The sequence below is a fragment of the Anarhichas minor genome, unplaced genomic scaffold, assembly GCF_050575085.1.
Source record: "Anarhichas minor isolate MPS153535 unplaced genomic scaffold, ASM5057508v1 ptg000009l, whole genome shotgun sequence".
Classification (NCBI taxonomy): Eukaryota; Metazoa; Chordata; class Actinopteri; order Perciformes; family Anarhichadidae; genus Anarhichas; species Anarhichas minor.
Genome location: NW_027466455.1, coordinates 2660761 through 2688289, shown reverse-complemented (window position 1 = coordinate 2688289; position 27529 = coordinate 2660761). Strand labels below are relative to the sequence as shown.

The window sequence follows — 27529 nt, the reverse complement described above, 5'->3', positions numbered from 1 at the left end:
AAGTGTTCCCCCCATGCTTGTATGTCATTGTCATGTGTGCCAGGTGGACTACTGTTAAAGTGGAGTAAAGGATGTGATTTAATCATGGATGACAGCTGGTCCCATAGCACACCTCCTGTTCATTAGTCATAATGACACAGTATGCCACATTTTTGTAGTTGGTGTCAATGAAGTACAGAAATAGGCCCTTTATGAAAGTGGGACACACCAATGTAGTCTAGTATACCGAGCACTTTCAGCACCATGGACAGCACCGAGGACGAGTGGGTTAGATCTGAAAATAAATAATCTCATGATAATTAAAATAGTCAAATGTACCTAAAATATAGGAGTACATTTATGATAATAAAATGTGTTTTCTGCATTGTCCAAATTTGTTTAATATGGGCAATCTATTAATTTAATCTTTTAAAACGCATCTATAATTTTTGGCTAAGAACTTAACAAACACCAAACCAATCTAATAGCATGTTCAGTATGGATTGTGTCCTCCTTAAGCTGTCACTGCAGCACAAAACAGCTCGCAGTACTTTGAGTTCTGAAATACAGAATACATTTTGATAGAAACAAAGACAAATCAATGCACAGGGTTTTGCAACAGCTTAACAATAAAGCAGGATTTTGCAGCAACATTAAAAACCAGTGGATTCCTAGAGAAGGAAGTGGAGCTCTGTCTTGATAAAGTTAGTTTAGTCTGAAGGGACTGTTGGACCAAACGAGTGAAAACAAGCCGATTATAAAGGGAACAAAACCTGACTAAAATAAACTTCTATCCGCTGGATCATTTCTGTTTCTATCATTTCTATGTGCAGTTTTGGTCACTGCAACCAGATCTTGCAGATAAAGACTGTCATTTATCTATATTATAAATATGTTCTGCATTCACAGTAACTTTCAGTTAGCCGGTGGGGTTCAGTGTACGGTCCTTGTGTCACTATGCTTCTGCCACCTGTAGCACATGTTCAAAATCATATGCCAGATAGTTGTCTGATTTGTTTTAATGATAAAAATACGGCATTCAAGCCATCTTAACATTGAACATATGGACAACGGATTCACACAGTCGTGAAAAAAGATGTTTTACAGGACGCAGACACTTTTTATAACACACTCATAGTGTGCCAAGTGCCAGCTGTGCAGCTCAAAACTATTCCCCAGAGCAGGATGTTGTGCAAATGAAGGTCAACAACACTGTAAACCGATCCACAAAACTATTTAAAGGGGGGGGGGGGGGATATCCAATGGACGACATTTATTTCCTCACCGTTTTAAAAAAACAAAGCAGTTCAACGCAAACTAATGTGTCACAGACTCAACACCAAATCACAGCTTCCACTAAACTACCAAACACACGAGCTTTAGGTTGTCACATGTACTCTAATATTCACCATCACCATCACTAACACCACACTGTAGATGATTTTAATCAATTATGCATACTCTATTCAAACCCGATCTGCACATTTCTAATCGCCTCCCCACTGATCTCCATAGCAACAAAGGCTCCAAGCACCACCGCAGTTTCTTCCCCATCCCCTGTACAATCAGTCTTTACCCCCCCCCCCTCCCCCCTCACTCTAATTTCCCTCATTAACTCTATATCAGATATTATAAAAAGTAATGCTCCCATCCATTTTGAATAATGCTTAAGTCAGGCTGTCGTTTCTCTGTGTACCCTTCCTCATGATGCATTCGTCTATAGGAATATGTGTGTCAACAGGACTCAGGCTGCTGCGGTTTAACAACAGTTTGGAGATTGAGTGGGAGAAAAAGAGGAAAGACGTTTGGAGACGTAGTTCTACGAACATTTCTCTGAGACTTTTCTTGAGGAAGAAATAATCTAATTAAGATTAAACGTACGCTGGTGCACTGAGTCACTGAAAGGACAGTACGATGCAACAAGTGAGTCATGAGTCGTCTCTTTATTCTGTTTTTCTCTCATTTCCTCTTTTTGAGAAACCACATGGATTGTCCTTCTTATGTGTATATTTAATCATGTTTTACTTATGAGTTCAAGGTGCATATATGCTGGCAGAAAACAAAGGCCGTGGTTACACTTTTGTGATCAGACGCGCCAGATCAGAACTCAGCTGTGTCGATATATGGTGTCCAAACTTCTCATCGGCGAGTTATCGGATACATGTTGTCAAAGGAGCGGCTGTAGAACAGTAGAGGAACACATTTCAATTCTTATGAATTTCCTAAAATTCTTCAGTCCCCCGTGAATTTATATATTGTTGTATTGAAAAGCTTGTCTTTTGAAACGCAAACATTTGGAAATGTTGGGTGAACGTCTCAACTTTGCTCTCGCCCCAGTTTTCAGCCAGAGTTCCTACTTAAGAATAACAATGCAATCAATTATACTTCAAACTCATTATACATGATTAACACCTTCGGTTTCCAGCAGATTGGAAATAATGTATATTCAAACACATCCAATCACGCAATAACACAGCAGGACGTCCTGTTTTTGTGTTGGCTGTTAGCACAGACCCACCAGGGTGTGCGTAATTGCTTTGTGCTACTGCCATTGAATAACAGTGCCTAACTGATGTAGTCACAACTTTTTATTTGCATATTTACAGACTGCGGACCAACCTAACCAGCTTCCATTCCTTATGTGTGGGTAGCTCTCTATTTTTAGTTTCCAGGGAATTCCTAACGTGGAATTGAAGTAGAGCAGAGAGTCTGAAGCCAAACTCTGGTTCTGGTCTGAGTGGGCACTGTTTGTGACTTCATAACTTCACTCTAATGAGTGTTACACCAGGAAGTGTGAAGTGAAGGCATGGACAACGCGTGTGCTTGCATTTGCAGTTGTGTGTGATTCCTTTCCTGCCCTTTCTTTTATCTTATTGAACTCTGGTTGACATTTAAACAAACAACCCCCCACCCATCCACTCATCTTCACCATCCACTCATCTTCACCGCTACATCGTGAGCTAAGCTGTATGTGGCTGCTAACAAGCTCTCCCCTCGGCTCAGGGTTCTTGATTAGGCCAGGGAGTCAATAAAAACCACAGCACCGGCCTTGGCTACCACACACACACACACACTCAGGTGTCTTTTATCAGCCTTTCCACAGCCTTCAGCCTCACCAGCAGTCAATAGCTGGAAGAGACTAATCCATAACTGCAGCAGCGGCAACAGCAGCAGGGTGTCTGAAGAGTGCCCAGATGATTAAGAGTGAACAGTCGAGCGGCGTTAGCTGCAACATCTGCCGAGCTGGGAGCGACACTTGTGTCCCGATATTGTAAACAGGCCGACCATAGCGGGAACAGATGAACGTGCTTTGGTTTGCGCGCACAGACACACACAAGTGTGAAACACACGTTTTCACACACACACACACACACACACACACACACACACACACACACGGCTCATTTGACATGCAGCTGGCCTGGTGTCAGGGCTGTGCAGATAAATGCTTGCCCTGCAGTACGGTGGGAAACATGGAGGATGAAAAACACGCACTGAAAAAGCAAATGCAGACATCGTGCCCACACGGACATGAACACATGCTTCTTACGACATGTACTTAGCTTGCTTCTTTAAAACAAATGTGTGCTTTCGCAATGAAATGTGAAAATATGTTGAAGAGAAACTGTAGGGAAACCAACCAACAACCAACAACAATCACTAACCCAAACATGTCCTAATATGAAATACATTGATTGATGAAGATGATGGTGAAAAGTCTCGCACCCTACCTGCACCTTAAAAAATGGTGCAGTGAGACATCTCTCCACCCCTCGGGGTGCTAATAGCGTGCTGGGTGCTCACCATGCCCTTTGTGAGCGTGAGCCCGGCTCGTGAGCAGTGTGTTTCTACGTCTGTGCATTTGTGCAAAGCGCTGCCGTCTGCCTGCGTGATGGATGCCCCTCTTTGTAGCACAGGTTAGAAGGCATCCTTGATGGGATAGGCCAACTGTTCATCACTCCCCCAGCCTCTACCCCTCTCCCGCCTCTCCCTCCGCTGCTCCCCTGCGCACCTCCATCTACCACCCCCCTTCCCATTCCAGCTGTACATGACGAATGGCCTACACAAGAAATGCGCTCTCCGATATCTAGCCATTTTTCCTCCGCCACAGGCATTTCTTCACCCTTTCATCTGATTGCTTCTTTTTCTTTCTCTACCTCTTTGTTTTTGCCATCCTCCGCCATCCATCTCTCATGGACGCTCGCTGGTTAATGAATCCCCACTGTTTTTCATTTAGTTTCAATCTATAGCCTGACAAGTTAGAACCGTCTTTGCTGAACTAAACCAAATGACCCACCTTTGTTCGGTTAAACCACAGATAGCTTGAAGAAACACTTTCTCCCATCAGTTGGAATGAGCTTTATTTATCGGTTCTACGGAGCCTGGCTGAAACTTTTTTGCTGCACCGTTTTTGTATCTGTATCGTGTATTTCTTAGCTTCAGGGACAGAACACACTGATCTGCGGTTGTGAGAGGAAAACCTTGACAATAATCTATCTGGACAGAGCCTCAATAGTCTGAGTATGTCTTAATTATCCGAGCACACATCGTCTCTGATGTGTCTGCAGAACAACATGAATCTGTGTTTACCCGGAGCTGTCAGCGGAGATACCCAGGGACTTATGCACACTCTCACTTACTCACTTCGGTGCAACTGCTACTCATCCACTTATCTAACTAGTCAGATGTTATGTGAAATGCGTTAGGGTTCAGCATCACATCTAGCCATTACCACTGAAGCTTGTTGCTGTTTCGCTTTCTCACCTAGGCGACAAGCAGGGGGGAGAAAAAAAACAAACATATGCTGACGCCAACGAAAACATCTTCAGAGATGGAGACAGGGACGTCGGCGGGCTCGTTAATGGGGGCGACTGGATAAACGCAGTAATTCATCATCAATTTCCTCGGCAAGGCAATGCAGAGACAAATTCTCCATTCTTCTGGCATGGGGAGGAGGGTGCCCTGTCCTCGATGACTCATTTGAATAAACACAGCAACATCAACATTAATGTTGATTGCTGATTAAGTTTACATGCATTATTTTCCCCCAACTGAGATGCCCCACCCTTACTTTGCCTTTATCCATCTACTTCTCTCCATCACCTAGTCAGTATGCCTCTGTCTCATTTTCTCTTCCCACATCGTAAACCTCTGTGCAGCCACCCGGGGATTGTCATGAGTGTTTGTTAGCATCGGGTGCTAAAAGGTCTTTGAAGGAAGGCAGTTAGCGAAAGAGTGAGCCAAGATAAAAAGCATCCTGCTTTCTGATAAGACTACAGCACAATAGCTACAGTATGCCTTATTATATATACCAAGAGCCCTAACGTCCTAATACACTTGCTGGCACACACACGTGTTTATTCTCTGCCAACTAGCTGAACTGTAGAGAAAACAAGTCAGGCGAGGTTAATACAGAAAGCTAACAATATACTGTAAATCTTGATATGACTTAAAAGCTACATAGCTGGATTAGTGCTCCTCTAGTGGACGCCGAATCCTATTTGTGACAACAAAGCAGGCCCTATGCTACGTGGATAAGACGTATTTACACGCATCCCAAAGGGCCAACACAAAGCACATACACCACTGTAAGCACAGAAGGGGAAATATGTTCTCATGCTGATGTATATTATGTTGTTTGTGTTCTGGCCGAAACCCAGATTAGAGCTTTTTAATGCGTTGCCCTGTAGCTATTAAAAACAAAAGACTTATGTCACTAAAACCAACATCACCTCTCCCTATGAGGAGCCGAGAGGACGGTTGGTAAACCAGGTTGAGTAATACCGGCAGTCACGCAGTAAAAGCCAACCGGGTTGAAAACAGAACACAGCCTTTTACAACGGAGCCAGCGTATTGACAAACAGACAAATCAAAGAGATAAACTGCAGACCGATGGCCGACACAAACATAATGTGGCTGGCGGACCCCACACACACATGAAGCTGCCACTGTTTGCGTGATGAGGAAACCTCCATTCACTGTGATTGAATGCTTTTTTGAGCCAGTGCGCATAGCGACATGATCACGAAATGAAAGCCGTGTGTTAATCAGCTGACTGAAACCGTTGAATGTAAAATCCTCAGAAGTTATATATATATATATATATATATATATATGTAGATATATATATATATCTATATATATATATATATATATATATATATATATATATATATTTCACAGCCAGAGATTACGGGAGTACAAGGCATATACTGTATCTGGCAGTGAGTGCCTTTTTATTCCCATCACTTGATCCCAGTTATGTACAGTAAATCAACCCTTCCTTTATATATCGCTGTAGAACATATCCCCCCTTGCTCTGCCTTTCCTAACATATTTCACGAGGCATTGAGAGTGCATCCTTCAAAGTAGCTGCGGCTCCGTTAATAGTGAGGTGAGTGTGAGGGGCTTTTTAAATCAACCACGATGCGCCGTCCCCTGTTTATCACGCTGCCATGTGGCAGCTAGTGCTGATCACTAGGACCAATACATGATATCTTGCTGACTCTGAAGCCTCCACGGGTTCTTCATCTCCTGGGTTAGCCCACCCTGTGACAGCGCGAGAGTTTCTGTGCATACAAATGTCTGCTCCGCTCTGCTCTCATCCCGTCAGGTAGATAAGTGGCTCTGGCAAGTGCTGTAGACAGACAAGCTTTATTATGGTTTCAAGGCGAAACAGAGTGGCTCTGGGGCCATACGCGGGTCATGGCAATTTGGATTGCCACCTATAGAAAGCCCCTTCATGCATGTCTGCAGAGGTATATGTTGTATACTGGCACAACCTTGCGCACACACACACGAAGACACATCATTCTGAGCCCAACACTCTTGGATACTGATGCACACACACAGAAAAAAAACAACACAAATTCCACAAGACTCCACAAGTGCCTGTGAGGCGAGGATGCTGGAAGAGCCAGAGGAGCCCTGAGAAGTTTAGTTCTTGTGTTGCCATGACAATGGCAGAGTCAAGAGAGTCAAGCTGAGCCCTAAGCTCTAATGAGCTGCACAGGCTGACATGGAGGGCAATGACGAGGTTTGCAAAAAAAAAAAGAACGTGCAGAAAAGCAAGTCTGCTACATATCGGGTCAAAAACACTAACGGACACGAACTTGCATACCAGAAGAATCCTCTTCGTGCTTTCTCTTGACTTGAAGCAACAGGAAAAGCATTCAAATAATGCACATGCACTGTATAAGGTAGTGCATAAGCCCAACCCACTAACTGTGCTTTCTCTGGAGCCACAGTCATTCATCATGTGCTCAACCATGCATGCATACAGTACATACATAAATTACAGCCCTAAAAAAAAGGTTCATTAGACGAGAGTAGTAGCTTCAGGCTCTGGCCTTCATTAGGCAGGGTGAATGTAATGTGATTACAGACCCGTATTTGGCAGTGCCTAAGACTGGATGCTGTTTGTGTGCCAAGACCAGGTCCTGCAGAGATGGACCACCTGTGGTGCGCAACCCTAATATCCAATCTCTCCCAGACTTTTTCCACTGTAGTCGACAGTATCGGCTCTACAAAGACTAACGATCTCTGCTGACGAAACGTTATCTCCTTATGCACAGTTAGCAAACAAACTCCGTGAGGATCTCAACTTCTGGGACTGCAAAAACATGTTTTAAAAGAATAGGCTGAGGATAGAGCGGGCATTTAACACAATGCAATGGCACGTTGTACCTCATTTACACGTTGGGTAGTACATATTTTCTTTCATTTCTAACATGTTGCCGTAGAAATCCCCAAGCAATTACATTGGCCTGGACAGGGCCTCCTGTTGATGTCCAATGGAAGCACTGGTGAAGCACTGGGCTTTCTCTTGCACAAACAACCACCCTAATGCGTGGCTGGTCCAATGGTCTGCTGCAATGCATACTGGAACAAGCATTGAAGAGCTTTTTTTGTCTGTTTTTAAAATGACAATACTTTTAAATGGATGACAGACCGCCAGCACAGGACTGGATATCCACACAACCTCTGCAGCCGAAGTGGCAAAAATGTTCCTTTATAACCATTTACTGAAGAATTGACTTCTCTTTCACATGGTGCATAATAAATGTTGCAATAAACTCAAATAGACTTCAAAATAAGGAAAACATTAGTAAATTATATCAGCTAGAGAATATCACATTCTAATTTTCGAGGAAAAAGTAGTAGAGCTGAAGTAAATCCCCACCAGCAGCCAGTGAATCATAACAAATTACTCGGCTTTGCATGAGCAATGCTCGCCTCCTATTCCTGTTCAGGGAGGAAATAATAGATGCAACGGGGCAAAAGTGTATGAATAAAAACACAGCATCAATGCAATCAACAGAGATATTTCAGAGAGCTGTCCACAACACTGTGGCTACATTCAGCCCCGGAGAACACTCGAATCAAATCAAGCACAGAGACTCCAAACATACTCTCTTTCCTCACGAGCCGGATGAGTGGATGAGCGTGGCCTTAGGCAGTGTGGAAATCTTCAGATGTAAAGCAGCCTTCAACAGTGCATTCTCACTACTATCAAACCATTGCAGAGTCCATGTTGTTTGCCAAAGCTGTATCCCTCTATCCGTTACCAAAGTAATGCGGAGCCTTGCCATGCAGATACACGGAGACAGCCATGGTGGAGTCCTGTATTTATCCCGCTTTAGCACTGCATCAGGCAATATTCAGTGTGTCACACGCTACAGGCAGCCTTATCATGGCCTTTCATCACACTTGTAAAGAGAGCAACATTTCAAGAAGTGTGTCTGCTCTAGGGCTGCCTTCATATGCATCTTTCTGACATGGATTTCTACAGACACTTTCACTTCATTCATATACAGTAGGTATGCATGCATAGAGTTAATAATGCATTTACTATGGCTGGACCCAAAGCAGCTTCTCTCGAGCAAAATTGGGCATAAGTGGCTTCATCAAAGGCGTAGCACAGGGAGGGAAGGAAGCTAACCCCCTTGGTCTGACCACAACTTTAGTGTGTAGTATTTCTCCATACAGTGTTACTATACACATCCCCTCCAAGTCATATGAATCATGTAGGATTCTGATAGTGAGCACTGATATCCTTGCACAGAAGTAGTAAATCATTGATCATTCCCAATGTAATGACCCAGGAATGACAAGGTTTCAACATTTGTTCCTGAGCTGTTAAATCTCTGGTGATGAGGAAAGGCAAAGTAATGACCAGAACGGCTCCTTTAAAGCGCACTAATGAAACGCCCTTGAACTTATTAGGGGCCCTGTAATTGGTGACTCATGGCTTACTGCAGCTTTAATCAAAGTCCTCCTATTGCACGCAGGAGAGATATTGAAGGTGGTATTTCTATATATAACGTAATGTCAGAGGTGATACGCTGCTGTGTCCATAGCCCAGCAGCAGCACCTTTCTTTCTAGCATGAGGTGTTAATTGAATCCGATAGCGAGCATGCTCTTCAACCCTCCTCTTCAAGCCGCTTCACTCTTCCTGCCATTCTCTCCCTTCGCAAACCCTGCTCCGCTCCTCCTTTTCTCCACCTATCCACCCGTCCATCCGCCCACACAAGCTTCTAACCTGCAATTTCAACATGCACTTCACTCCAGCCACAAAACATGTTGCATGTCGCCGTATTGCTTGATGAACTCCCAGTGCCTGCAGGTGTAGGGCATGCTGGGTTTCCTGCTTTTAACAAATATTGGCATATCTGAAGCAAATACGAAAGCCTTCTCCGAGGAGCATCCGTTCTGTTGTGATTGAAAGGTTGCACTGGTAGTAAAACGGCACACAAGGTGCACCTTTACCGACAGTGATTCGTGTTTGAATGGAGACTTTGTTGTTCTGGTATTTTTATACGAGTGTAACTATAAATTCAGGGATAAAAGGCTTGATTACTGTGAACATATGAATGCACACATGGTTCATTAAAGTGTTCTGGATGAAGGACACAAGCTTTGCATGATAATGATGTGTGTTGAACAATTATAACAGTACGACACAAACAAAAACAGACTGAACCTGCATGCTGGCCTCTTTCATGTCACCAGCTATGAATGATGAACGGGGATCAGTCAACCTTAAACATGACAGGCCACAAACAGAACGCTGAAGCAAATACGATCAAATTAAAAGCTCACATCAACTGAAAATCATGTTTGTCATGTCGCTGTTCTGTGGAACAATGACGACTCCACATCGCTCGTCTGTTCTCTGCCCGAGCTTCCTCTGCCAGCTCGTTTACAGCCATGATGAATCTCTTCTTTTCATTCTGCCCGAATGTCCAACTTTAATTAAATTGTCTGCCTGTTTTAATCACTTGTTCTGAACAAAGCAGTGCCTTCTGTCCTCGCCTTCCTCCTACTGAAAACACAACACCTGATATTTTAAGCGAGCTCATGTGTACAGAGTAAAGAATGACTTTGTCTTTGGAGAGCAGAGCAGGAGGGGAAACGGTGTAAAACAGGACTGTGATAATGACAGCAAACTTGCAGTGAATATTAATTTTTCGGTATCCGTGCCAAGCCACCTGTACGCCTGTAGTTTGGCGAGGCAGCTGAACAGATCCATCAAATGTCTGTCGAACAGTGTCTTGGTGTGTTTTGATGCCGGTGAAGCTCGGAGGGAAGCCTCATTAGCTACAGACTTCAACACATGCAGGCTCAAAAGCATGCATGAGTGCACCGACGCCTGCGCAAACACTGTGTGTCTCCAGCTCAGACCCTGGTCCCATTAAGTCCAATCTGACTGAATGCCTGTCTGTGTGCGATGTTAACAGAGCGCTAGCAAACACATGTATTAGCTCATTAGAGCCGAGATTAACTGGTTCAGGACAACAGTCTTTGTCATTGACTCAAGTTGTGGAGTTGAACACATCAGAAATGTCTGAAAGGGGGCAGCTGTTAGGTGTGAGGCAGGGCACCGTCCCTGTGGGGATGCCATTTGTGTGTGTGTGTGTGTGTGTAGATTCTGACCCGTCTTGTCATAACAAAGAGGGCCAACAGTCATCTATCACTCTGTCTGGCTGAGCGTGTGTCAAGTGTTCGGGTCACGCCACCTGCTGCAGGTGGAAGCGGCGTAGAGTGGCAGGCGATGGCCAGATACTGAGCTCTCAGTGGCGCCTGTGTTCCGTCTGTCGGCTTCCTACAACCCTTAAACCAAAAGTTACACTGACTTCCCAAAGTACCTCGTGATCACAAACATAAATTGAATATAAATTGCATACATACAAAGAAAGGCAAACGGAGAGGCATGTAGAGCCGTAAGGGTTGCATCTCGTGGAAAGAAATAGGAACATTGAGTGTGAGAGAAAGCAAAATGCAAACAACCTCCCACCCATTGACAAACAACAAACCCAAATCTTGAGTGGTTCGTAAGGGGGATGTTTCCGTCGTCCCCTGCCATCTCATCACAACAACACAAAGTCCGCTCCAGCAGCAATCACTGGCCAAGTGGCTCAAATCACAGACTTATTGTTTGTCCACAACCACAATCAGAGCTGTATTGTCAGAAGTCCTGTTGGACAAAAAGGCCCGTGGCTCCCTTACACAATTAAGAGCCTTTGGAAAGTGAGCTATATTGTTTGCAACGCTGTATCAAACACAGAGGAGCTTTTCCGTGGGCGACAGTGACAGAATCCATTGGAGGCGGCCTTGCTGTGAACAACTTTAAGGGAATCGACTTGTTGCTTTTAACAGCGTACCTTGACTACCAACGGAACAGTGGTGAATACTCGGTGTGTGTGTTTAAGGCCAAGCGACACAAAAACGACACAAAAGTACAAAACTGAAGCCTGCAATATGAATTCTTTGAATCTTCTCTTTGGTTGTCTCCGTTTGCTTTGTCAAGTTCCCGTATGCATCAGGACGTGATGTAATTCATGCTTTGATGTGGCTGTCAAAGTGCTGCTAATAAAAAAAGACAAAAGGTGAAAGTGGCATTGTGGCTCGTCTCTGAGAATGAGTGAGATTAGGACGAGCAGCACACTCTTCATTATTCTCATTATGCGTTGCTTCTGATGTCTTTTTTAAATCCCTCACATATTCAGATTTGCTTTGTTCTTGCATTTCAATGTGTACATAATTCCATTGTGATCATTTTTGATGGGGAAGCCCCCCCCCCCCCCCCCCCCCCCATTCCCAGCATATCTAATAGAGAGGAGGTGGGAATTGAAAAAAGGAATTCATATGAATAAAAGTGTCCCTGCCATCAGCTGGGAGGCCGACATGTTGTCATTCCCAATCAGAGCGGAGGCTTCACATTGAGCCTCGCTGATTACAACCTGTTTAGAATGGTGATTACATAGAAACAGGCAGAGTCAGGTTGCAAAGCAGAGGCAAAACCAAGAGGTGGTTTGAGTGCTTGCTGTCAAAATGGTGCGTCTCTTTGAGCGTCACAAAAACCAGATATTCATTTATCACGAATCTATTTCAAATGTGTTGCTCTCTCAAAGTGAGAGCAACAATTAGAGACAACATAAGACGTAACAGACCAAGCCGTTGACTGAATAAAAGAAAGTAGACAGAATTCACAGAGCACTTACCACCTCCAAGGCCTCCAACTTTAATATTGCCATGTTAGAATTATTATAATTGGCAGTATATTTTTTTTTTCTTGTTTTGTTTTTTGCAATCTGGATTTGCATTAAAGTGAGAGACAATTATGTTGCCGGTGCCAATAGTGGACTTTAGTGGAAAATAGTGGCAAGCAAGTCTGATATATATCCTTGTATGGTTATGGTAAATTAAATAATATTACTGTTGCAACAAAGTTTCACAGAAAACATTTGCTGATTTATAATTAATAAAATAATTCAGTAAAAAGATAATTGAGCTTCTATTATGTCACCTTTATATAATGTTTTGAATTTGTGAGCATGTTCCTTTCATCAATTTGATTCCATCTTAAAAACAATAAGAACAAGATTAATATTGTGTATTAATGGGACTTCAAAGGTATGGTGGTCGCTCTGTGACAGCACAGCAGAGAGGAGGATATGACAAATGGTAGTCCATCAAGTTTCAACAATTACGTACAACTATGTGAGCCCTTCAGAATTAAAATCATAAATCTCCTCATGCTTTGCAATAAGAGTATTTCCATTGTTGTATGTGACCTGTGCCTTAATATAAATGCACAGCCAATGAGAGAAGCAGTACCAGCCACTCTGCAGGAGCACGGTGTCCTGGTGCTGTCTGCCACCATAGGGAACGCTTTACTGTCAAATCCAGTTCAATGTGGCCCGATTAGCTTCAGCAGCGATGCTAACTGACGCTAATGGTGTCTCCTGTGCCTCAACATTTTACTGCAACAACAAATAAGATGAAGCACTGTATACACTGGGAACCACAGCACTATATAGACTGTCCTAAATGTCCCTTGCACTATTGTAACACAGCACCAGAATACTTCAGTCATTTCATCTTCATTTTCACAACAGCTACAGACACTTCTGCTCCAGGCAGTGTTCCAACATCTGTGGTACATCTGTGGGGGCAGCAGCAGGCCCCCCACAGGTACCTCTGCATCATGTACGCATCCCTGCTTCTCTGCAATAATAGCGTGTACACCAACTACTACACCAAATAAACAAGCGTTATAGTACCAACCGATTCAGCTTGTCAGGCCTGTATACAAATCTAAATTATTCTGAGCTTCTGTGACATTAACCATCTACTGAAGATGCATTATGCATTTGCCTCTCCATCCACTGCCCATCAACAAACCGAAATGCATGCAAACTGTGGAGAAAGTGCAGACACTGGGTTGCATTGTGGACACCTGGTAGTAATAACGTCAGTCTCCGGAGAGCAAAATCCCAGGAATGCGTCCGTTGCTATTCCCCGTGCATTCCCCAAGTCAAAGACAAATCAGGCTATAAAAGGTGCAAACTGTTTCTACACCATCCACACGTAACACCCTATACACACACACACACACAATCAACACAACACACACCGCACACTCGTACAATGATGAAGATGTTGTGTAAGTGGTATGGAAGGTCGTCCACTCGTATGCCCATTAAACCATGTTACAGTAAAGGCTGTTTGTCACCGAGGCCCCTGTGAAACAGAGCAGTCTTTGGTCACACCCTCAGGCATTCATCAAATGTTGCTCGTGGATGGCACGGTGCCCTTGGAAGAGAATTCATTCCAAAGGGCACAATGCACAGTAGAGGTCAGCTGTAAGGAGCTCTGTTCATCCTCCCCTTTATTAGGGTGAGTGAAGGGAAAACACAAGATGTGTAATGTGGACAAAAGGATTAATTGTGCTTTGATTTTCCAACGAAGGATCTGAATTATTAGAGTCTAAAATGATGAAAATAAAAACTCCACTTTGGTGCATACTAAGCAGCTCATCTGCATCTTCTAATTGTTCCCTTTCACGTTCTGTTACTTAAACATGCTGAGCTGTTTATCACAGGAGGACATCAAATACTGTAAACTGCACAACACTGGACAGTGTCTTTCTAGTGAAAATCTTTCATCACAAAAAATAAATAATGAGTTTAAATACCAATGCAAAATAAGTATGGCAAAGTAGCTTGCAATCCTAGACAGATGTTTGACAATGCACCAGTTCAAAAACAACAACTGGATCTTAGTCTGTTTAAAGAGCACAACAGGAGAAGGTTGTGCTGTTTGATTGCTTTTCTTGTTTACTAGAAAACACGGCAAAAAACATTTGTATATATTGCACTTTGAAGCATTGTCACACAGACCAAGTCAAATGTTGGCATTTATATTGTACTTAATAGTTGATTCAACAGCTGGCCAGCATACGGATCAATCAAATGAAACAAGTGAGCTGCTGGGAAGGGACGGAAGAGTTCCCTTTTCTTTCTTTTGCTTTTTGTTTTTTCATTGCTGGCAATTCTAACAGAAAGGGGACACAAACACCTGTCAGCGTTCTACATGACATCGCGGCCTGTTTTGAATTCCAGTCGAGGCGGTGATGGGGCCGGAGCAAAGTGGAGCTATATATCGCTGTCACGAGCTGCCGACGCTTTAATAACTGAGAGCTTCTCTGTCGTTCTCGCACGCTGACAGGAATGCAGATACTTGTTTTATTTTTATTATTGTCCCCTCTGGCTGCTTTTCTTCCTCCTGCTCCTCCTTTCTCCGATGCCACCATCCACACACTTCCATCAAACTCTTTTCTATCCGAGATGATTCAAATAGATGCTGCTAAGATATGTAATCGAAACTATTTGGTCCCCCTACCTTCCTTTGTTTCTCTTATTCCCATATGTTTTATGTTGGTCTCCTTCCATTATCAGCCACTTACTCTCTTTTCTCCCTTCCCTGCATGCCCCTCCCTTATGTTCCTCTCTCCCCAGCCCATCGCTCTCTCTCTCTCACGCTCTTTTCTGATCTGTAAGGCTGCTCATGTCTCTTAAGTCACCCTAATCTTACAACATCAGCTCTGTAATGCGCCTCATTATGAGTGGTGGGCATGGCAATCAGCGTTATAAACCCCCGCTCTCCTCCAACCCTCGCCTCCCTTAAATCCACTTTAATTCTAGCTCCTGAGTGCTGCACAGGGGAGTGGTATACACATGCAAGGCCAGGACTCGCACACTTCAGCTCCACACAAACACACACTCCGATTCCTAGCATACACCGATAATGATGCCATTTGAGCAATTCCTTATGTCTTATAAGTAGATGTGCATCCTTCACACCTCAACATAAAGCGACTTCCTATTTCTTAGGCGGTGGAAAACAGACTGCAGAGGATTTGCACATGCAGATAAGAAGAGCTCACAGCCAGTGACAAAAGCTATTGCTGGTGTTCTGCAAGCTGTTAACCACATGCACATTTCAAGTCAATTATCATACCATTTGTTTTTTAGCACCAACAGCCCTCCATATAGCTCATTCTCCCATGTGACAAAAGGTAAATAAAGCCTGCTGTATGTGCAATAGGAATGCGTTTGCATTTCACCCTCTTTCTGTAGGATATAGTGCTAATTAGAAGAAGGTGGGAAGAAAGAAATAATAGGCTAACCACAGATTGGAGACAAAGGGCGAGTGTGTGTTTGTATTGTACGAAAGAAGAAAACAAAGTATTCTCAAATTACTAATTTGTGCTCTTGAGCTATTAATCAGTGTGTACCAAATACTAATTCATGCTCTTGATATAATATTGTTTTGGGGCAAATACAGCTGTTTTCAGGCCTGATTCTTGCTCTCTTTATTAAAAATACACAATAGCTATATGGGAAAACTGCTGCATTTGCACATAGGACATTGTTTGAACATCAGGTGTGTGTGGAGGCAGCCGGGAACCTACAGCAACTATATCTTTTTCATTAGAGAAACTACAGTGGCTGTGTTTGGGCGGAGAGTGACGGAGCTTGAAAGTGGCTGCATCACGCCAAATACAACACTTAATAGTATAGTAATATAGTAATAGCATTAATCTGTGTGCATGAATCATTAAATCCAAAATGTGAACACAATCACAACTCATTGAAAAAAAGAGCACGCATTTGTGTGTCCCCCCCCCCCCCCCCCCCCCATGACTCCGAGATTTTGAAGAACTGACATGAAATGCATTATTAAAAGTATGGCCCTTTATATCTGCAGTGACACAGCCTTGAACATAACACAGGAGGGAAAACATGAGGCTGAAAAGAGGAGAAGTGTTGCATAACTGTCTCGTGTAATTACCTCTCAGGCAACGGAATGAAAGCTTTACAGTTAAGTGAGGGGTAATGGAAGACGGAGATGGTGAAACAACATGAAAAAAAAAAGATAACGAAATAGTGTCGGCTTCAAATCAAGGCTAAATGCAATAAAGTCTTTTCATTTACAGTTTTCCCTCTTATGCGATATTGCTACATAGCTTGCTGACAGACTTGCATTTCTAATAATAGAGCATGATATGTTCTACTTAACATTTATAAGCTGGAGGTTGCACATGCAATATGTATTTGATCTTTGTCCCCATTGTGAAACTCTAAATGTTTGATTTTGCTCCATGGGATATTCTGTTTTAATTGGAATAGGCAGAAATGCACACACGCATGTCAGAGGAGGACAAGAGGAATGATGATGATTGTTTCTGTCAAGTACATGTTTTTAGCATTGTGGGCAGATTATATGGGAACTAGGAAGTGTGGTAGTATGTGTGTGTGTGTGTGTGTGTGTGTGTGTGTGTGTGTGTGTGTGAGTGGGCATTGTGTAGGCACTGGCAGGATGACGCACTTTTATGATGTCATCTGTCCTCTGGAACAGATTGGATTTAATTGGTCAGTCGTTTCACAGGCGCATGCCTTTTTTTTAACAAGTGCATCTATCAAAAAACACACACACACACACACACACACACACACACACACACGTTCTTGTAAAAAGTCAATCATCTCTGCTGCAGAGTGGAATATACTTCACCTCGGACTACACTTAAGGAAGTACACACATTTGTGTGAGTGATTCATATCAAATTGTACGAGGACTCTTCGTACGCACACAGGCCAGCATAAATGATATAATCTCTCCCTCTCTCCATAAACACACACTCTTGTTCCCACAATGTTCGCCGTGTTCGTGCGTCGATATATCAGCCGTAGCCTCATAGCCTGGCTGTGTCCTACCCCAGAGCAAACCCTGTGTTCTCCTAGTTTGCAGGCCTTAGTAGCACTGATAACACTCCGGGTCTACGGGCCCCCATCTATCACCTCCAAGTACCAGCTCACCGGATGCTCTACTCCAGACTTACTTACAGGACTGGCGAGGGGAAGCTGAAGGGGATGGGGATGTGCTGATAAATTCTTTCTACTGACAACTACATTATCATGAGGATCTGTGTCAACGATTTAGCAATTAATAACGCCTCTTCCTGTCCTCTTCCAGTTTCTGAGCTAGACAGCCTGTGTGTGGTTCTCATCATCACAGAAGAAGACTTTCCTTAATATTTATTAATCTCCACATTGTTAAAAAGCAATGCATAATGGATGATGTTACGATTGACAGCATGCTTATGTTTGTGCGGTTTTGTTGCGGTAACCTGCAACAGGGGAAAAAGATGACTGCATGACTTTGATGACTATGTCTTTTGCCTTTCTCCCCCCAAAAGCTGGTGTGTCACTTTAGATTCTTGTACTGGACAACATACTGTAGACTGTGGGCAATCCACGTAATACTTCTCCGATAGAGAGACATACAGAGAAGAGTGAGATGAAATCATGTACCAGCCACAGACATCCATCCAGGAAACAGTCACACACAGTATGAGACCACAAGACAGGAAACCAGGGTCCAATCAAACGCTAGCTCGTCCACCATAAAACAGCAGAGCAGCGATGCAGCAGCCTCAGTCACACTCCCAACTAGGCTCCTGGCCCTTGTACCGGTGGTTGTGGAGTTCTGTTCTGCAGGTTTATGAGATGGGATATAACGTAAAGCTGGCTGCTGAGATGGTGGAATACAGATTTTTTAAAAACCCTTGTGTCTTATCATACGAGGTGATAGAGACCGGCTGTACAGTACTTAAAAAGAGTAGCAAGTGCAACTTTAACAACTGCTTTAGTTCTCAAACCTTCTTACTTTTAAATTGAATCAAAGTTTTCTCAATGGTTGGTTTGCAATGCAAAAATAACATCATGAAGATCCTAAAATGCGGACTGAAAGCGGAGTTATCATAAATATATGGTATCTCTGGTCACTTGAAGCTCCAGGGAAGTTTAAGTTTTCTTTGGGCAGGATTTGAGCAGACTTCAGGTTGGACAGATTGAACTGACTATACTTAACTTACTACTTACGTTGGGGCACAACGTCCACGCACTATTAAACCAAGACTTTCAATAGAGTGGGTGAGCTCTAACATAGATTTAGCAGCCATCCACGCATTGGCAAAGCTGCACCCATTTGTCTCAGTTATGATTTGATAAGCATGATTTGATAAGCAGTACATTTCATGTGCATGTTCATCTTCAATGAAAGGATGTACCTGAAAGATGCAGAACTGATGCGTGTAATGACACTGTAAGCAGTGGAACCAGCAGTCATCACAACAGACTGAGATAGCCGTTTGTGCAGCATGACAGAACATATACAGTAGTGCCATGTGTCGGTTTACTGCATGCCTGATGGGTGAAAGAGCTCATTAAAAGAACTAACGTAATGTAAAACATCACTTACTGTTCTAATAGCTACTTAATTTGAGATCATGTAGGCTTTAATCTGGAACAAACACATTACTGGTGTGTGTGTGTGTGTCTGAACAGTGGTGGTGATACTGGTGGTAGGGGGCGTCCATAGTCTACCTATGGATCGTTTGTCTTACCTATGGCAGGACGCATCCTGTGTGTGTGTGTGCTGGTTTATATAGAGACAGATTGATTCATGGGCCTCATCCCCCTGATTGGGTTCCCTATCGATCAGGCCGGCTGTGGGCTGCTGCTGACCGTGACCTGGGAACCACAGAGCAGTTACCGCTACACAGCGTCTCTCTGAATCATCCATTCTCGCATCAACCCCTGCAGCATGTAGGGGCCCCGGGGCCTCACAGGGGGGGAGAACGGGGTGTGTTGACACCTATTATTGCCTTTAAACATTGTTGGAAATCACATAGCAGAGCTGAAATTATGCGATGATTAATTTAGGAGGGAGATCAGAAAATGAATGAGGATGCTTAAAGAAATGAGAAGGAAAATACAGCAAACAGCGAAACATTAAAACTTCATTTTGAGCTATATTAATTTTTAAAGAGTAGCACATTTTCTTACAAATTGCTCACAGAAATAGAAGGTCCATCGTTTTCATCATAGCCCCAAATTAATCACACAAAGGTGTCACTTATTTGACAAATTATACAGTTTAAGTTTTAAATGTCACACCTACAGCAATTGGTCTGCATCAGTGTTTATCTAATGGTGTTGGATCCTTGTTATATGACCCCAACTTCTGTGTTTTTGTCTAGAAAACTTCCTATTTTCACTTTTTTTTTTAAGTGACATAAATAATCTTTTCATTTCCGTCTGTGCAGGAGAAACAGGACAGAATCAGATGTTTACATTAGCTCAGTTCAGATCAGGTTGCTGTTATTATGGCAGTTTATAATCTGATACCAGACTTAGAGTTTAGGTTATGCAAGATAGAGAGACAGGAAAAGTGTGTTTGTGAGGCAGCTTAATGTGCCCAAAGCAATGACGTATGAACTATCTGCATCGCCGTGTTATTCTTTAAGTTCACACAAAGAAACACACACGTTGCTGAAACGAGAATCGACTCTAGCATCACAGAACAGAGTCCAGTGCTTTATATACTCAATACCTTCAGACATCTGCTTGATCCCTTCAGCACAGTTCATACCACCGACCAGACACACGATCATTTACTGCAGTCGTGTTTGGCGATGAGATGTATCCCACACGTGAAACAGTATTTGCAAAAGAAGAGGGTACAATCCCAGTGTGTGCAGCTCACTACGCACCAGGTGGACACAAGGTTTGCTCAAGCGAACCAAGTGGGATTCAGTGGAAGGGAAGTGAAAATAGAGAATAAATGGAAAAATACAATATACATCATTATATGATGAGGTCGCTGAACACTTAACTGAGCATGTGTGTTTTCAGTCTGCACTACCAGGTTTCTTAAGCCAATTAAAGGTGCTTTTATGAATGTTATTTGATCTATTTTCCTGCGCTCTAGATTGTCTCATCTTATCTCTATGTTTCTTCATTTTGTGTCCCGTGCAGCACTAAATGTTTCGATATGAGCTCCTATTCGTTCTATTCCATTATTGATTCCGTTTCTGACGTTTGATGAAGACTGAGATGTCCCCGCCGATGAAGACTCGCAGACGCGGTGTGTGATTTATGATTGACAATGCGAGTGTGTCAGTATACGTAGCTGCAGCTCTGGTAATTGACAGCCGTGTGCCTGTCAAACATGAGAAACAATGTGACAGATGTCACCCTTGCAGTTATTTTCCTCGTCATGTCTAAAGACTGGCGAAGGAGACATGCGGTTGCTTATCAAAATTATGAAGGGGATGTCGATTTGTGGCTAACATCCCAAAAAATCTGAGTAGTCCTTCATAAGCAGTGTTTAATCTTGCCAAAAAGTCTCTCACACAAATACACCACATTTGTATTGAATAAATAGACATGATCTCCCTCTGCCTCAGACACACACGCACCTCTACACAGTGCTGCTGTGTAGGTTGGAAGTGAGTCCTTGTCTGCGAAGCAGCACTTTGGGGTTTTACAGTCATAGTGACATTTAGGATTATCTCCATGTCAGAATATGGTTATATTATATATTTTTGTCTGCAAAATAAACATGAATTGAGTGAATGGATACCTTCAAATATGTAGTTCTACTTTTGACATATTATTAGAATCATCCCTCTAATGAATCCACTCGCTGGATGGATGTGTGTTTACTGTCAAACAGGAGAGCCGTGTGTGAAAGAACTCACAGCACCGCCACCGACAGCAATTCTAATTTGTTCAAGAGGATATCAACTGCAACATACAGGACACTGGTCTTATAATTAAAAAAGCTCGCAAATCTGTCCTCATGTGGTGATGCTCGTTTGCAGTGTTGCTTTCACAGCATCATCTATATCAAATCAATGAATGAATGCAATCAGGTTAGGGAATGAGTGCAGTCAATTTTAAAGTCATAACAGTGCAAGTGTACAGATGTGTATGTGTGTGATGGCGTGTCTTAATGTATGCGGAAGGCCCTGGGCGGGTCCCAGCACCAGCTGTTGGTAATAAGCTGTGGCTGCTATACTTGCGCTGTAAAAAAAAACCTGCTGCTCCCATAATATAAGCACATCACTCTGCCCTTTTTCTTTTCCTTACATGCCACTTCTCTCTCTCTCCGTCTACCCCCTCACTGAGTCAAATCAACCTAATAGATCTGCAATGAGCCTGCCGAGCATTGTAATGAAGTCCAGCCTTGGGCTCCACACTAATGCCAAAGGACAGTGTATGAATCAAAGCCAAGGAGGAAGAGCTATGTCTTCTTTTTAAACATAGTAGGATTAGCTGCAAGGTCAAGACGGAGGGATTGTATCCTATTTTTTTGATTCCTCCCGATTCTGCCACTGTCTCAAAAGAGTGTGTTTGCACGCTGCATGCACAAAAAGCAACTTACAGCTTACACACCAAGCTCACCTCTTCGACATGCTTTGTTCTCCCTGAACCTTTCATCTCTGTGTACTGTTTTTCCCCGAGTTCTTTCTCAGGAGATGCAGGTTTTCCCCACAGTATGTCACACCCTACTGCATGTTAAAGAATCTCCAGACTCACTTAAAACCAGGGTTGCTACTTCCACAAAGCTTGCATTACTTTTACCATTCCGAAGTAAGAGACGCAGTCTCTCTAGGACCCTGAATCGAATTCTAGCTACTTAGTAAATACAGGAAGTTAAGTCTCCTCTGTGATCTCTGAACAAGATGGAAACATTAAGACGTGTTTTTGAGTGAAGGAAATCAAACCTGAGTGTTGGTGGTCTGAGCAACTTCTCTTTGATTTGAGGATTAGAGCTATGGAATGTTCATCGCTGTCTTAGCAATTACTCTGAGGCTAATGGAAGCGGATGCTGTTAATCTTCACATGCTGGAACCAATGTGGGTCTATCTAGCAGCGCTCTCCGTCTCTTATTCCTAGTGTGTAGTCTCACACCGCTCAGCTGAAGACACCAAGCTCAGCGATCACACACTATCGGCACGCCATCATTTAAAACCTTCAGACGCTATTTCTGAGCAGTCGAGCTATTACAGTTTAATTTATTCCTGAGAGACAAGACAAGGATAAAATATAACAGCAGTAGGTTTGAGTGATGGCCATTTCAGGGACTTCTCCAGCCTCCAAAAAAAAGAAAAGGTCAGCAGTTACAGACTCGCTGTCAGCAGCATAAACACTTTATGATTGAGGATTTATTGTCATTAGTGTTAATGATGTTATTTCTAAGCCACACCACAGCCACACTGAATCTAGAGCCACGCTTTATGTGTTTCTATAGTGTGAGGAACGAACATGCAATTTATTTTGTTCACTTAGTATCTACATCTGCCCTGATCGTCTGGGCCTGACCCTGACACATCTATTATGCTGAAACAATGAACATGCTCTTGGTTTTTATTTTATAATTCAGTGTTAAATGGATTCTTAGCGTTTATACACACCAAAGTATAAGGTCAACTACAAACAACCATATATTTGAATACTGACTGTAGCATTCTCTACGGTAGCCAGCATGAGTTGATCTCTTAGGTCATATTTTGCTGATTCCGCAATTTGGCTTACTTTCGTATTTAGATTCACACAACTTAATACACATTGTGTCCAACTTGCAACCAAAAGGGTGTGAGGTCTGTTGATGTACAGCCTTAAATGCATGTAACACTCCATAAGCAAGCTAATGTATCATATGATGTATAATATACAGTACGATATAATAAAATATAGAATATACAGGGTGCCATTTGTAAAAAATAAAAGTCATAGGGGGGGATGTAATTGAGACATTTTAGTGTAGGGCCTATGTAGATGATGAAGCCTGTTGGCCTACAGCTGCAAGACATAACCACACGTTACAGTATATGCCTACATGTCAGACTAAGAGATCTGTCTTCTTTTTTTATATCCATCACAGAGCCTATACCAGCCCGGTCTGCATGCTTAGTACACACTGATTGGTTCAGCAACTAGAGCTGCTCCGGGATTTGCATGAGCAGACTGACAGACAAACTATAAGTTAGTGAAAATACATGATGGAACCAGAGCTGCCAACCAGCTCCAGCCAGAGAGAAATGGTTACAACAAAGTCCACATATATTACATCCCTACGTACCGTACACCAACAACAGAAACATGTGAATCCATCTAAAAGGAGGAAGTCCACGACCACAAAAATGAGTTTAGTGTTAAAATTACTGCCAACAAAACGCTGGCTCTCCATCTCAATGTCCCGGGCTAATTTCCAGTCCAGGCACGTCCCTGCTTGTGGACGGGTAACAAGCAAGACAAGGTGTCATGTGATGATTTAAAAGAATGCATATAAGGAATAATTTGATAAGGGAAAGACACCGTTTACCATTGCAAATGTAATCCAGCTAATCAGGAGTCCAAATGTGAGATGCATACCAATGCCAGAGGGAAGTGAGCCTGTTTAAATAGAGTAGTAGGGACACAAGTGTCTGGTGTCTGGCTATCATTTTCAAATCTATACATCCATGTATCTTTGCTCATTTACAAGTCCAAGCTTCTTCTATTTAATCCACGGATGGGTTAAGACACAGTGGAGCGTAAAATGGCATAAATGGGGCCTCAAATGGAGCAAATGAGTGCACATTTAATTGTAGTGATTTAAACTGGTTCCCTGTGGTAGGGAATGAGAGCCGGACGCCTTAAGTAGCAATTATCTCAGGTAGCTATCTCATTACCGCCCCCCTCCAGTATGTAAATGTGGCCACAGGCTTGGGAGTTATATTGCAGATCGGCCATTTTGTTGTGCTCTTTTTTGAGACGGTGCTGTTTATCACCAGGCAGGGAAAATAACTTAAGTACTGGTTGCGTTTCCAGGGAAAGTAGTGCTTTTATAGCATATTGGTTCACACGTCCGCGGCTGATGTTTAAGACTTGTTTAATTAAGTAGCCAGGTTGCGGCGATCAAACGGAACCTTCCCTCAGTGTGCAGCATTTTAATGACCGAGGTGATGAAAGACATTCATAAATTAGGACAGTTATGAACCGTTTCAATGTCCACAGTGGGGCTGTACCTTCATGCCTGTAACGGCCCAGAATGAAGCAGCTTTACAAAAGAAATGTCCCAACTGTGTATAGATACACAACACTAGCTTTTGGGAGTATGAAAATAACTATGATTGGATTTTGAACAAAGCTCTAGGTAGACACTTTTTGTGAGGGTTTGTCTGACTATATATATTGGATATTTTAGACGGGGGGTGTAGAGAAAAACACTGTCTTAGACTAAGTGCCACTCTCCATCCAACAGAGAGCCTGAATCCTCCATTTGTAGACGCGTGGTTCACTGAGCATCCTTAGTATCATGTGTGGTGAGCGGGCCAATCCCACTGCAGCATCAGCTTGAAGAGGCTTCTGCTGGCTCTGACTAGCCTGAGGTTGGCATTCAAGGGAGGGAGAGAGAGAAAAGGGAGCGGGAGATGCTAATCATCTGAGCTGAGGAGAACAAGGCTTGACAGAGACAGAGAGAGAGATGTGCACAGAAAGATGTGTCGGCCTCTGCCAATGCCAGTTTGTGGAGTCACAATGAAATGCAGCAATGGGATAAGGATCTGTGTTTGTAGTTTGCCTGCCTGCCTCTACAGTTAAGGGATAACATTTACCGCTGCCACTACCTGTCTCATAAGCCTGGCAGTGAATAGGAAAACTAGATTTTCCAGAAAAACGGAAATATAAATGTCCAGCAATGATATTTTTGCAATATGTGTTAGTGAGGTTCGGCTATATTTTACATAGCTGATCCAATTTTAAAGAAATATATGGAAAATCTTTTCACATTAAGTGTAGACCAGCAACACACTGGTTGGACAAAGATGGTGCTGCAATATCTTGCCAATGACTGCCTCACTGCGTATTATGACTTTTTAAAGGCATGTTGTCCTTGTTGCCTGACTTCTAATTTTGCACTGCAGTGCTACTGTTCTGCTCAACAATCAATATGCTCCAGTGTCTGCAGGAAAAAAATATATATTATAAGAATGAAATAAAGTATGAGCTGCTCAGTAAATGTATAAAGAGAGACTTGTGGAATCTTTCTTGGTGGAATCTACAAAAATGTCCACAAAACATGCACGCACAAAAATGCACACATGCCAGAACTACGTTGAATTTGCAGACTGCCACAGAAACAGCTTGCATCTCAAAAGCAAAACTGAACTATCTCCGTCTTCTTTGCCCAGTGGTCTGAATGAATATGAAACTAAATTTACAATGGCCCCCCCAGATCAAAATTTGAATTTGTTATTTCATTCCTCTCCCTCTCTGGATCTTGATTCTAGCAGGGTGGTAAGAGGTCGGTGTGGTATTAGAGTGTTTGTCCCCACTCTGCAGTGCACCCCAGGGGTGAATATGTCCCGAACCAAACCTCCAGTCCCCACCCCGGTTCCAACTAGGTCCCAAGATGGACAAAATGCCCCATTAGTATTCAGACAACATCAGACATCTGGGCCGAACACTCTCCGGACAAAGCTAGACAAGCAGACACACACACACAAAACTATTTACATATAAGGATCAGGAGACATGCTTGAATTATCACAGCACAGAACTGAAAGGGTAAAATATTCCCGGTGGGATTGGTCAAAAAACGATTTATCGTGACTGTGTGAGAAGGACTGCATGTTTTTTTGCTTAACATTCTGCTGTGTTGATTACTATTCCGCATTCATAATGCATAGTAGGTACTGCAGCGAGACAAAGCTAATTATTAGGAGGCGAGCGATAACACTGACACATCACTAAAGCGGGAGTTGGCTGCTGCAAACTGCTGTGAGCTCGAGTTTTAAACTCATTCTCTCACTGTTTGTGTGTGAGGTGTTGATACGTCCCATTAGTCTGTCCATCTCCGCTCTCATCCCACCATCCCAATCCTGTCCCTCCCCCACGTCCAGCCCCTCTGATTCCAAATGAAATGCAGATAGAAAGCTAGCGTACTGTGACGTGTCAGCATATTCACAGACAAAGCATCTGTCCGCGTTTTTAATAAAAGCCTTAATGGTCCAGAGCACTGTAGGCCCGATACACAACAACATGGAGGATGAAATGAAATGTGCCCAAAACTTTGCATCTCCCTCTCATAAGTTACATTAATGGGAAGGTCATTTTGAAATGTAGTGCAATGCGGAAGCGCTAGCGAAAGGAAAGTGAGCCGTTAACAGTCGCGAGGATACGAATGGTACGTCTGGATTGCAACCAAAAGTCCCATTCAAACATGGGAAGCACTCAACCACGCAGATTGAAAGTCTGATAGGTGTGGCGTTAAAACCCGGCTGAGGCAGATGAACAAATAATGTGAGAATGAAAGCGGTGTAACCCCATGCACATACAGTAGCACTGAAACACAGAGCTCCAAACCTGAATCACTGCATCCGAGCCACTACATGAGTCACTTTCACAAAGCTCAGGAACTTGAAAATGACACTAGAACTACTCATTGAATCCTGGATCCTGATAAGGCGGTCACAGTGCAGCATGACAACGTTGTACAGTATAATGTTATTCAAACTGAATTGTGCCCGAGCTACCAAACTGGCAATTCATTCGCTGAAGCCTTCAAATTTGCATTTACATTGGAGAGTAATGCAGTTTATGAGACTTGCAAAGTAGGGACTAAGAGTTCTGTCTTTCCACAGCAGACATTTAGTATCCTTCCGTATACAGTACATACAAACAAATTAAAGGTAATGTAGTAGGCAATATCAAATAGCTGCAAAGCATAACGAATGAGAATGAGAGGGGGGGGGGGGGGGTTCTGCAGTGATTTCTACTCAATCGTAAACAGTTCTTCACTGAAGAAGATGTACACAAAGTTAAATTCAGATGAAGAGAGTTAATTGGTGGCTTGATGGTTTGTGTG

At 43.0% G+C, this 27529-nt stretch overlaps 1 protein-coding gene across 36 annotated transcripts in view; it reads right to left on the bottom strand.

The window, feature by feature from the left end:
* The window catches only part of nrxn2b (neurexin 2b), a 528601-nt gene that overhangs the window by 388223 nt on the left and 112849 nt on the right, over positions 1 to 27529 (bottom strand). The gene's annotated exons all lie outside the window — the stretch shown is intronic.